This window comes from Pteropus vampyrus, unplaced genomic scaffold (assembly GCF_000151845.1).
Source record: "Pteropus vampyrus isolate Shadow unplaced genomic scaffold, Pvam_2.0 Scaffold9, whole genome shotgun sequence".
Lineage (NCBI taxonomy): Eukaryota > Metazoa > Chordata > Mammalia > Chiroptera > Pteropodidae > Pteropus > Pteropus vampyrus.
In genome coordinates this window covers 17,217,330-17,230,900 of record NW_011888790.1, presented here as the reverse complement: position 1 = coordinate 17,230,900, position 13,571 = coordinate 17,217,330, and positions in this window count along the sequence as shown.

The window sequence follows — 13,571 nt, the reverse complement described above, 5'->3', positions numbered from 1 at the left end:
GACGGCCTTCAGCCTGGTTTTTAAAACATTATTTTTACACTTAAAGTGACGCGGTGGAGTTAACTTTGAAAAGGCGCGTGCGGGGAGCGAGGGGCATGCGCGGAGCTGGACGCGTGCAGGGCCGGGTCTCGGTTCCCACCTGAGGGGTTGGTAGGGCGGGCCGGGAGCTGGCTGCTCCCTGAAGGCAGGGCGGCACTGCGGGGTTGGAAGACTCCTGTGTGGCTTTGGGATTAACTGACTTCCCAGGAGCCCGTGGCGTCTGAGGGAAATGCGTCCAAGGTCTTGGGCAAGAAAAGACAGCCATTTGCAACAGACCTCTGAAACTGACAAATTTGATGAAAAGCTCCCGCAAGTTGAGGACTAAGGCTTGGCCTTCCAAGGGAGGCCTCTGCTCCAGGGTTTCTCGCACAGCGTCTGTCGTTTTTCCCCAGCTCAGCCTGGGAATCTCGCCGCGGGCTTGGGCACGTCGGGCAACCCCAAATCTGGGGGTGGCGAGGCCAAGTCCAATTATGGCGGGCATCGAGATGGGTTCGGGAATGTCCACCCTCTTCGGGGTCTTAGCTGACCCAAGACTCACTGGTAGACCCTCTTCGAGGCTACGACAGGCTGCAGCTGGGAAGGAACAATCATGAAGCGCCGTGAACCTTAGAACTGCTCCTTTGCATAACCCCAGAAACGGAGCCGGCCGGAAATACTCAGATCAGGCGGGTGGTAGCGGAGCGGGCAGCCAGCAGCAGCACCCTGGCTTCTCCCCAAACGCTTCTCTTGAACAGGGCACAAGCTCAGTTCACGTGGCGCCGGCTCAGCGTGGCCTTGAGCACGCAGTCGCGTTCTGGCGAGTTGATACTATTACTGGAATTACATAGTTTTTACTCTTATTATTACTGTATCTCGAGCCATGCAGCAGGCACCAACAACGAATTGTTAAATCTTAAGGAGTCACGGTCAGAGAAAAGTTTTCCGGGACTGCACCCCGGAAGAAAGACAGACTGCTTCAAGACACGGGAACTACAAGCCTGGAATCCTCGGCTAGTGTCTCCCAATAAAGCCCTGGCGAGATGGTGCCCTAGGGGCATTTCGACCTTGCTTAAGGCAGAGGAGCGGCCATGAGCGTCCAGGGCACTTTCTATGGGTTCCCGGGCCGCCCCTGACGGAAAGTTGAGTGTAGAGTTTAGATTCTCTCCTATCCTCTTACCTTCAGATATTCTGAAAGTCTGACTTTCTCTAATAAACACAGGGAGGATAAAAGAAATGGCCTTTTAATAGCTTTTTTTTCCCCCTAAAAATTCACAGCAGCGAGAACAACGCCTTGCAGACTTGAGGAAATACACAAACAACTCCTAGCTATAAACTTACTTATGTCCTAGAGCTCTAACAGCTTGTTTATAAATATGCGTCTTAAGAGCCCTAAATTCCCTGAAAAGCATTCAGTATCTTTTAAATGAAAGACATATGATGCAAGCTCTAAAATACTCGTACATCAATAAAGGTTCAGCTCCTAGAGGAAACTAGAGGGGAGCCAAGGAGGACAGCTGCCTAGTAAACCATTTCCACCCTATACCTTAAACCCACTTTTGATGATAGTGGTTGGAGGGATGGGTGCAAGGTGTCACCAATCCCGCTTAATATCCCTGGAACCTCCTGGAAACACAAATCTATTACATGGAATCCCGTGTGTTTGGGGACATATAACCACATGTGCCTATAACAGCTAATGGCAAACTCCCATAACGAATGCTTAATCTGCAGTTTTTGGCAAGAAGCTGGGCCGCTGGTTGCCAAGAGCTGCATTAAATGGATTTTGAGAGGTTGAGATGGAGTTTACAGTAATGACACAGCTCTAGCCACTGGGACATTAATAATAAATTTAAAATAATACTAATTAAAACAATAATAAATGATTTCTAGAAGTCACAGAAGAGAGATGAAATCAGATTGGAGGCTGTCTCGTCTCTCCCAAGATCTACCTGGGCTTTTTCTGCCTGATGCTTTGAGGATAACCTTCTTGGAACCTGACCGTAGCACTCTTATCTACACTATCCACACTGGCATGGCTCGCTCTTCCTATACAGGCTTTTAAAACCTGCTCCTAATCCTCTTTATGCCAAATCTCCCCAATCCCAAACAGTTGCCTTGGCCAGGGACCCAGGGGCCAGTGTCTGAGGATCCATCAGCTGGCAAGTAAGACCCAGCTTATTAAGCAAGGTTCTAACTGGGATTTGATCTCACCGAGCTCAGCCCATCACCCTCAGGTTACCACTCCCTTCTTTGCTCCACCTTTCTATTTCGACTCTGAAAGTATTGTTCTTCTCTTTCCATACCCGGAGCATGAGTTCTAAACCCAGGATTCTCCTCCCTATCTTTCACGTCTGTGAAGAAATCTAGGAATAAAGCTGCTGTGCCTCCTTTTCTTCTTCTCTTCCTTCAGAGCTGAACTTTACCGATGAGCACCAACACTTGTAAGAGGTGGTAGGAGTGTGGCGAGAGTGGGGGTAGGAGAGAGACAGAGATAGAGAGCCATCAATTTCTTTTACAACCTAACAAAATTTAGGACTTCCTGGGATTCCAGGGCTTTCATATCTCTGGGCGCTGAGCAGCCAAGAATGCTTCCTCACATCATCTTGATGGAGATGAAGCACGGCACCTGAGAAGAGCTTCAGGAAAGAATGAGCGGAGACCAGAGAGCAAAAAGGTGAGGGTTAACAAGAGCTATCGCAGGTTTAAGTTTCAGCCTCTTTGAAACATTTTTATACTCTTCATTCCTCTGGCACCATCGAATGCTAACATAGCAGAAAGGCTATTTCATGAAGTGACTCTGATATTCTAATTTGAAGTTACATCTAACATTCTCGCAAACAGTTTGTGATTGTCGCTGTTGTTGTTAGGTGCCAACTCTCCAAACACAGAGATTTGAGGTGTTTAATAAAGTTTTCTTTATTTAGTTCCCTTCAGAGTCTAGAACTAAAGTAATCGAATTTGTTAAACTGGTTGAAAAGTCCTCTAAAATGACTATTTGACTCCCCCACACATACACACACACAAAGGTAAGTTCAGATAAGTCAAGTTCAGATAAGAAATAGCCTGTCAGTTTGACTATTTTACATTGAAAAAAAAAAATTCTCATGGTAAAAGCTGCTTTTAATGTTCCCCTCTCTCTTAAGAATATATTTTGGGAAATGAAAAATATTTTGAGTACATACATCAAAGCAGCAGTTGAAGCAATGTGTAGACCACTCTAGTTCCTTTCTTTCTCAACTTATTGAAAGAAATGTCACACTTATAAAGTAATAGCAGGAATGTGAAGATAGGATTGCAAGAATTTTAATCTTAGCACTTTCTTTTTGTGGGGTGAGTTTCAGGCATATTAGTAAGTAAAGCTGGGAAAAATCCATGCTGAATCAGATGAACTATGCCAAATGTAGAAAAGCAAGGGTCTGGAGAAGGGAGGGGAAGCTGGGTGGAGGGGAAACTCTCATGAAAAAGTACTAAAATAATTGAATGTCATGTATGTTGGCAAGAAGCCAGGTGGCCTCATGTTTGTGTGTGCTCCGCTGCTGTTTTCTTCCCTGGCTTCATCTTCAGCCTTCCCACAGCTCTACAGATGGAACACATACAGAAATATATTTTGCAGTGAAGCAGTTCAAGAGGTTTTCATCAAAATAAAAATATACACATACACAAAGAAATATTTAAGCTTTTCTTTTAAATATGTCTCGATTCATCATCATCTACTACAGAAAACGCACCCACAAATATATCTTTGTCGCATTTTTGAAGCTTCTGAATTTTAATTTAAAAACAATTACCAGAATTTTAATTAATCCTGTCAGTTTTTCAAGTGTGCTGTTACAAAGCTCTCAAATATAATAGATTAAACTTACCTGTGATTTCAATAATAAAATTAAGTACTCCGATATTTCGAAAACTCATGATTTTTCAAAGAGCTATGAATGTTTTTGAATTTCAGCTTGTTTCAGTCATAGTTTTTCACATCATTGTTTTAAAGAGAGAAGTGGATTTTCTGCTAAAGGATCCAACTGAAATGTTTAAATTTAACACAATTATTTTCTCCACGTGCAAATATTTTGACTTATCTAACATACGTCTCCATTTACATCTACTATTAATGTCGTTCTCATTTATTATAAAAATGAATTTATTACAAATATTAAAAATCATAATTCAACTGCAATAATCTAATCACCTTTATTTATTGCTATGGCTGTCGTCATTGTTCCAGGAAGTTCTGAATATTGTAAAAGACCTTTAAAGTTAGATCTCTTCTTTGACATTTACCTTTAAATAGTAGATAATTAAGCTAAACTCTATTAAATTCATAAACCCAGATTTCACCAGCAAAGTATTAATCTTGTACCTATAACACGTCCTCTGCTGTTTTATTTGCGATATTAATTGGTTAGAGTTCTATTCAATATATTTAAAATACATTTTCCTACTGATTTACTATATGTATCTTAAGGGAAGAGCATATATTTCAAAAAGATGTGCATGCACATTCACGCGTTGAGTTTTCACATTTCCGGGAAAGACTTCCTTAAAGAACATCTCAGTTTAGATGGAGGCAAAGTAACGTGACGGGTGTTTCTCCTTCGGACTGGAATTATACAATGTAAGTGTAAAGTCCACGGTCATTATGCAAACCCGATCAGGGTATCGCCAATAGACACAATCCAGGAGGGTCCAAACCGAGAGAAGCAGATTCTCCTCCGGTTAGACCTCCACATTCTGTGCTCCACCCTCGATCACCGGTATCCTTTACATCGAGTCGAGAGGACAGGGTTTGGAGGCCGAGGCGATGCGCTTAGAACGCACCTCATTTGAGGTAGCTGGAAACTATTCGCAATCTAGTTTAATTTCTTTGCTGCGGTGCTTTATGAATTCAACAGAAAGGGGAAAAACGTAAACACGTTTTTTACATTAAGGATTGTTCAGGGGGAAGGAAAAAAAAAAGAAGAGCTCCAAATCCTGTATTCGAAAAATAATGAATAAAGAACTTTAGAGAAAGATTAATGCTCATTCGCTTCTCCCCTCCAACCTGTCCTGCCCGCCCCCAGCAACAAGGATTCCTGATGTGAATTTTGATAAGTGAGTTTTAACTTGCAAAGTATCCTAAGTAGAGTTTCGAAACAAAAAGCTCTCTGGTTGGCAGAAGGCAAGCCGAGCTCGTGGAATGCCCCTCCTTGGGGTTCAGGCTGGACCCTGCACCGCGAGCGGCGCACGGGCCGCACGGTCCCACACCCCCAGAGCCTGCTCCATCACCCCAAAGCGTCTGCAGCTCGATCTCACGCCAGCGCTTTCTTGTCGGGAAATAGGGTGAAGGCTGTGAGCTGAGCAAACTTCCGGAGGCAAGTTGGAACGCCCCCGTCCACCCGAGGGCCTCCACCTGGTGCGCACCTAGGTGTAGGACCACCCTCCCGCCTACTGGCTAGGTGGAGCAGCAGGGGAACGCCCTGGCGAGACCCTGGGGTGAGGGCTGAATCTCTCTCTAATTTGACTTCAAGGCAGTAGACATAGTCACCTACGACTGGGGACGACGCTGTGGTTAAGGGCACATATGTGGATAAGTCTCTATTCTGAGCAAAGAGAATGAAGTTTCGCTTCTCCTATAAACTTAAAAAGAGCATCGACGACTACAGAAAGTTAGCGGTTAACCCATTTGCTGCTAATATTTCATCAGTAGTGCTTTCCTTTAAAGTCTAACTCTTGGGAAAACAACATATTTTAAGCTTTCCATCCAAATATTGCTATTGGCAAATAGATCATCCAACCGTCACCTGGTAAGGACAGTGCCCTTTTTGTTTCACAAGTTGGCAATCAGAATTGATCCATATGGCAAATTGCTGCAGATTTAGGGAATAAACCATAAAACTTGCAACTCTGACAGTAGTATGTGCGTGCGCGCGTTTGTCTGTGTGAAGCCGCTCACACCGCACTCTTCGACCTGTCTTCCAGGGCTAATAAGCCATTCTCCAGACCTTTCGAAGAAGGCTAGGTTTCAGATTGACTGCAAGAGGTTCCTAGCGGATACGACAAATGCCAGGCAGTGGTCCAGTCTCTTCTTAAGATCTTGTTTTACAGTGAAAATTTATTAACCTTTCCGGTTTTTGATGCCTTGTTTGTTAAAGCTACTACTAGCAGGGTGGGGCCCGTCGCATTCTAAGACATCTGCTTAAAAAGAATCTTCAGGGTATCAGCGCATCACGTCATTTTCAGCTGCCAACAGATGCCTCGAATGGACTTTTAAAGTCAGAACAATTAAACACTTTTCTCCCTCGCGGCTCATTCTCTGAGATCACAAAACCTCATGCGCACGAAATTTATTAATAAAGTTCAAATATAACAAGCAATTGGAACATTTACTGCTATTTTACTAAATATGTAAGTTACCACAAAAAATGGCTTTAAGTATTTTATTTATATTAGATTCTTAGTGAGATTTCAACCACTTATGCAATATCAAAAACATAATAAACTCAGTTGTTAAGCAAGATTTTAATTTTAAAAGGAACTTGTTTGGGGGAAAATCTCTGTAATTCAGTTCTTTATATAGAATCAAAATATTTCCAATAAAGTTCATTAATCATTTTGATTAATGTAATGAAATTATTTCTTTTACACTGTATTTGATTCACATGTGCCACTTTGGGGGGAGGAGTTTGCAGTCATTCTTTTACTACATTAAGAATTGTTCAATGATTTAACTGAATTAAGCAAAATCTAAGAAACTATTCTGTTTTGAGTAAGAATGCCCTTTGATCTTGTATTTTTTCTAATGTTAATGCAAGTTTGAATACTTAAAGTTTTAAAAGAAATATAAACCTTGGCAAAATAAATAAAGGAAAAAACTATTGGCATAATTTTTATTTTTCATGAAGTAAAATAGATCTATGGGCAATGTCTCATTTGAGCTATAAAAGATTCTTTGAATATGTCCAATTGCTTGATCACAATCGAGGCAGACTCTATAGGATATGAGCTTGTCTAAAATATGCAATTTTTTTTAGCTCCAGATGCGACCACTGTGGAATCCTATAAATCATTTTTTTAATGTCCTTCAAGTATTAGTCACTAAAGGAGACCTTAATTCTTTTGAACATTTTCACCAAATATTCAAATATGATATTGAACTTACAAAAGTTTTACAAAGTATGCATTCTTAGGAGAGCTAGTTAAAGCTTTAGAATACAAGAAAAATTGGGAGGCAAATATTTTTGGAAAAGGTAGAATGATGGAGTTGAACCAATGAAGACAAACATAAAGTTGCAAATTAAGATTAAAAAATAAAAATAGAAAAGGAGAAAAAAGCTTATAAGGTTCCACACATTAAAAATCTGAGAATATTTTAAGTGTGTATCATGACTAAGTTGCTAAAATGCTAAAATAAAATTAACTTAAATTACATAACAAAAGTGGAGTAGTCACACATCAAGAAAGATCAGATCCTCACTATACAGTGTATTGTAGCAGAAGTCTAGGGAACTGAGAAGTGCTTTGGAAACTACTTTTACAGACAGAACTTAATAACTTTTAGTTTTTCTAGTATGCAGTGGGTGAGTCAAAGAGCATTTGGAAACCATGTCATACAAAGAATGGTTAAAGGAATTAGCCATTGTTAGCTAAGAGAAGGCGTAAAAGAGTGATTAAATTTGTTCATTGTATCCCTAGTGGTGGGACTAGGTGGATTGGCTTCAGTTGGAAAACAAGTGTTTATGTAAAAATTCATCTCTTTAACAAAAAGTTCTCTATAACTAAAGTAGGCTAATCATCGAGGCTGCATGCTCCTAGACAAGAGATATTACAGAGGTAAATCTGTGTTGTTCAAGTCTCTTCCAAATCAAAGCTTCCAGATGATGTCCTTAATGCTTCCGACAGCATCACATCTCTGAAATTTCCTTCACAAAAATATTACGGTGTTATTAATTTCTAAATTATGATTAATTTTCTCTAAGTAGAAAAAATAACTTTCTAAAATCATATTTTGCCTTACTTATGAATCAAAATTAAAGGCTACACTTAGAACGCAAGTGCTTTCTGTCAAATAACCATAGTATCATTCTGGCCTGACTATATTTTTATTATCTAGATAAACTTATTGATTATCCATGAATAGCAGGTTTGACTGACCGGTTACACACAAATTCTATGAAAATGTTTATGTATACATATCTATTTCATGCATAACATCAAAAGTGTAGTAAAAGTACAGACTAGATTCAAGCTCACAGCTCCACCATCTACTGGCTGTATGATTCTGATAAAGGTATAAAACCATTCTATGACTTAGTAACATCTTCTATACAATGGGCTTGAAATAGTACCTGTCTGAAAGGATGGGGGTAAATATAAAAACAATTAATATATCTAAAGCATTCAGGACAGTGCCTGGCCATATTATAAGCACTATAACAGTATTGACTATTATCATGATTTTTTTAAAATTCAGAACAGGAAAGCATTTAATAAAGAGTATGAACATACTAAAAATAAAATAAAGGTGCTATAAAATGACAAGTGACTTTAAAAATAGAAAATCCAACTGTTTAAGAAAATAGATAATTATCATTATTTAAGAGATAGAAAGAGGAGAAAGGATCACATACAGGGAACAAATCTCCATAAGGATTCTATGTCCTGAGGTATCTGTACTAGTTTAAGGAAAGTGTGCTTGCCCCAAACCACTATTTGTTAGGCTGTAAACATAGATATTACCCCTAATCTTTTTCTTTAAAGACTTTTGTGACTTGGGAGACTGAGGTTCTACTTCCAGTTCTGTTATTAACACATCAATCTGTATAACCTAAAATAAATAGTTATCTATTAAGATCTCAATTTCTCTTGTTAAAATATTCTCATTGTAATCAATGTATTGAAAAAAGACTATTTTGAAGTTATTAGAAATACAATTCTTAAAATTAAACTATGTGGTTTCTAGGAGGCTGCTATGGACTGAATGTTTGAGTCCTCTCAAAATTCATGTGTTGAAACTTTAATTCCCAATGTAATGGCATTCGGAGGTGGGGGTCTTTGGGAGGTAATTAGGGTGACATTAAGCTCCTCATGAGAGTGGAGCTCTCATGATGAGATTAATGCCCTTATAAATGGATGAAGAGAAATGAGGTATCTCTCCCTATCGTGTGAGAATAAGGCTAGAAGATGGCCATTTGTAAACAGGAAGATAGCCCTCAGCAAGAAATCGACCATTTTGGACCCTGACTTTGGAATTCAAGTCTCCAGAACTGTGGGAAATAGATGTTTGTTGTTGAAGTAACCCAATCTATGGTATTCTATTAGAGCATCTCAAGCAGACAAAGACAGAGAACTTTCAATTTTTTTATTCTAATATAGTCCAAATAAGTAATATTAGAAATGTGCTTTTTCCAGCCATTACTAGACTTAGAAGACTTAGCATAATCTTCTTGAAAGCCTAATAGGACCCACTCTTGGGGTGGACCAGCTTGTTTAGGAAATCACTGTATCACTATCCTTTTGAGGAAAACATTTACAGAGATCTGCCAATGTCTATACATGGAAGCAGCTTCACTCAGATTTAAGATGTATCAACATATATAAATCATCTTGCAATCGACTCTGAAAGACTAATGCCTCTGTAAGTCATTCATGTTTTCTCCTACTTAACATTAAAATAATAATAATAATAATAATAATAATGAAACAAATAATTAAATAAAATACAAATGAAAACTCAGTGTACCCATTAATCAGGGACTTTGGTGTAAGTAACTTTACTGTTATTTCATATTTTAATCAAATCAATATTTTCCCTGATCATGTCTATTTTCATTTACACATTATCACCATAATTATTTGTAATAGCATTATCTGATAATACTATTGCTTCTTATTTTTTAAAACCATCACATAGCATTATTACACTTACAGACCACACATATAACCTAAAAATCTACAGGCTGGACAGGTCTCAGGGTACTTTATCCAATCCTACTTCCCAATCGCATTTCCCACTATTTCTGGGTCTCTTTCACCAGCTGTCTTCATTTTGTCCATTAATCCATTTCCCTGATTGTTCTATTCTCCATTCCCTGGACATGTCACTGTTATCTACTCCAGGTATTTATCTAGGCTGTATTCTTTGCCTAAAATGTTTTCCTCAACATCTATTCATCCTTCAAGATCAGTTAAATAGATACGAAAACACCTTTTCCTTGGCCATTCTCATTTGAAACTAATACTTTCCATGCCCCAAACTTTTTTTTATCTCCTTTAGGATACTAAAATAAAAGTTCCTTATAGTGGTCTTTATGGATCTAGGTTAATTCCCATCTTTTAAAAGAATTTGAAGATCAGTCTTTTATCATTAAAAAATATTGAATAAAGATTAAGAAATTAAATTAAGGGATGAATATTCTTTTGTCTTCCTGGAGAGAAAATGAGCTGATATTTTTCTTTGAAGAGAAAAGGATGAGAAGTGGAGAGTGTGAAAGAAATAGGGAATGTCAGCTTGACTAGCCAATTTCTTGGCATCTAATTTGGGACCTGGTAGTGGAAACATTTTATGGGTTTATTTTAAAGTATGAAGCATTGCCTACAGAGTTCTGGTGTTGACATTTCAGCCTATTTTCTAGAAATATATCTTTTACTGCTCTATGTGAAAAATTAAGTTAACATGCTATTAGAAATGTGCCATTTGCATTTCCAAAGTATTCTGCACACTTTCAGTGAAGGATGCTCGATATGTATGCATTTGAAGCATTGAATCCCACTGTAATTTCAAGGAAAATTTAAAGACTCTATTTTGAAGATCTTTTACAAATATTTTTCCATCCTTTTATGGAAATATTTCTTAAATAAAGTATACAGAATTGATCCAATTTGGGGGTTAATTTTGAAAGATTGGTCTGAAAAGAGTTTCTGTGTCAAGTCACCATTTATTGAGTCCTTATGATACACCCAAGGTACTAAGCCTCGCACTTTCCGTATATTTTGTCATTTGATGTCATAGCACTCTATGAGTTACGATCTTAATTTAATGGCAAGCAAACAGGTTCATAAAATCTGCTGGTTGTCCAAGATGATATATCAGTGAAGATTAGAACACGGGACAGTTAGATTACAAAAAGCATGTTCTTTTCACTTTCTTCCATATACCTCATATCAAAATATGTATTGAGTACAACAAAATTGCTATGCTGACTTCTCCCTTTGTTCTATACATTATATTGACTTATTCTAAGCATTGGTTTCATTTTGAAGTTAATAGAAAGTACACATGCAGTCTAAAAATAAAATAAAGTCCATGGTTAGAACAAATCTGAATGAGCCAGAGAGATGAGAAACAGAACCACCCTTATTATCTCTTCTTGTAATTTTCTGTTGATACATGAATTATGGAGAGAAATCTCGAACTCAATAATGTGAGAGAAAACCTCAAATCTACATCAAAGAGCAAAGCAGTAAACTTAGCATTTATTTATTCACTTTGGAATATGCATAATTATTATTAATAGTTATACATTTATAGATATCAATCGGAAATCATCTTATTTTTATACCTTTTTATTTTTCTTCAAGACGTAATTTTAGGGGATAGTGTAGGTGAAGTTTTCTCATATAAGATAATGTCTTTATAATTCCATTTGATAAAAATAGTATTGGATATATTGGGTTAAATAAAATATATTAATTTTATCAATTTCTTTTTACATTTATGATGTAGCTATCAGAAAATTTTAAATTACATATGTGGCTGTCATTACATTTGTATTGTACAATGTTGATCTAGACCAATTCTCTGAGGATCATAAAAGAAGTTTGAACATTTCTGTTACAGTCTTTGCAGGAGAAAATTTTCAGAAATTTGAATGATTTAAAATATTTATTTTAAAAAATTGTTTTATTTTTTTACTCACCTGGTTACCACTGGTAGATGCAGTCAGGCCTCCAGAAGGAAAGCATAGGCTTGAAGTGTTTTCTCACCTTTGCTCTTGCAATGTAACAGTGATTATATCAACATCTTCTAAAATGTGGGGATGCTATGAAGATTATACTCAGTCATGGTAAAAATAAGCCTTGAAATAAAAGGAAAACTTTACCTGTTGTAATGTTAATTGAATTGGTTCACTTTTCTCAAAAGCTTCGTAGAAAGGATTTGCCTTTTTGTAGCACCTTGGCTAGCTATTGTCCAAAAGCAAAGATGACAAGTACCAGAGAAAACCTCACCTAACCTATCAATACTAAAGCAGACATTATTACCATTTGTGAAACTCTGTCATGCTGCTTCATTCATTCTTTCTTACTGAGTTCTAAAGAGCCCCCGTAATCCCTTTATACAGGTGGCCAATTCACATCCACTAGAGAGGGCTCTTGCCCTAAAGTGCAGGCAGGGATATAAGTTATAAATGAAAAGTCGCATGAAAACTTTCACCTCAATTTCGGTAAAATTCTGGCTCCTAGGAACGTGAGATGAACTACATGATATTTGGAAGTGAAGGAAGAGTGGGGGTCAGGCTGTACACTTCATAAAGCATGTATTAATTATATGTTCTTAGAAGTTATAAACATACCACATTTGTTATTTTCAACTGTATAATGTTCGTATATGTAACTGTTATTGGCTTTTATGTTTTATGTCTTAGATTAAAATTGAATTTATAATATAATAGGATACTAAATATAATATGGCTCCCATTAAAAGACTCTCATCAATGTCATTGTTCAAAACAGCTATTCATATGTAAAGGCTGATATAACATAGACTACAAGGTGGGTGCTAATTCTATTTCTTACTTCTAGTAACATAAAAGATTTCAACCTGGCTTTATAAAATGGTCATTTAAAACAAATTAAATAAATATATATACACATATATTTCACTAATGCAGAGTGAAATTAAATTATGCCATCTTAAAATCTAGACTCAACCATGATGAAGGGCCTTTTTTCCTTTTAATATGATAATAGTCACTATGTTTAACAGAATCAAAGTTCCCTTTTCTTATAAACTAGGATTTTTGTGTCCTGTTTTCTGTGGTCACTATCTTTTATCTATTTTCTTATCAATTATTTTCTGCATCAATACACCTCACCTCAGTTATCTCACAGAACAGCCTACAGATCACTGCTATCCAATAGAAATACAATGTTAAATATATATGTAATTTAAAATTTTCTAGCACATTTAAGAAAATAAAAAAGAAATAGATAAAATTATTTCATATTTATTTAAGCCAAAATACTACCGTTTTAACACAATCAATATAAATTAGGCAATTTTTTCTTTTTTTATGCTAAATGTTTGAAATCTGCTGTTTTATACTTCGTATCCCAATTCAGACTAACTGTATTAAAAGTACCTTGTAGCTACATGTGGCTAGTGGCTAATATTTTGGACAGCATAGATTTAGATTGTAGTTATTTATCTGCTGGAAAGAGAATTTCTCTGAATCTCACAATCATCAGTGATAAAAAATATATCACCCAGGTAAGCAAAAATATGATAATAGTGAATTTCATTCCATACTGAAATAGACAGTAGAATTAGGTGTTCTACTAGTGATTAGCTAGAAATTAGC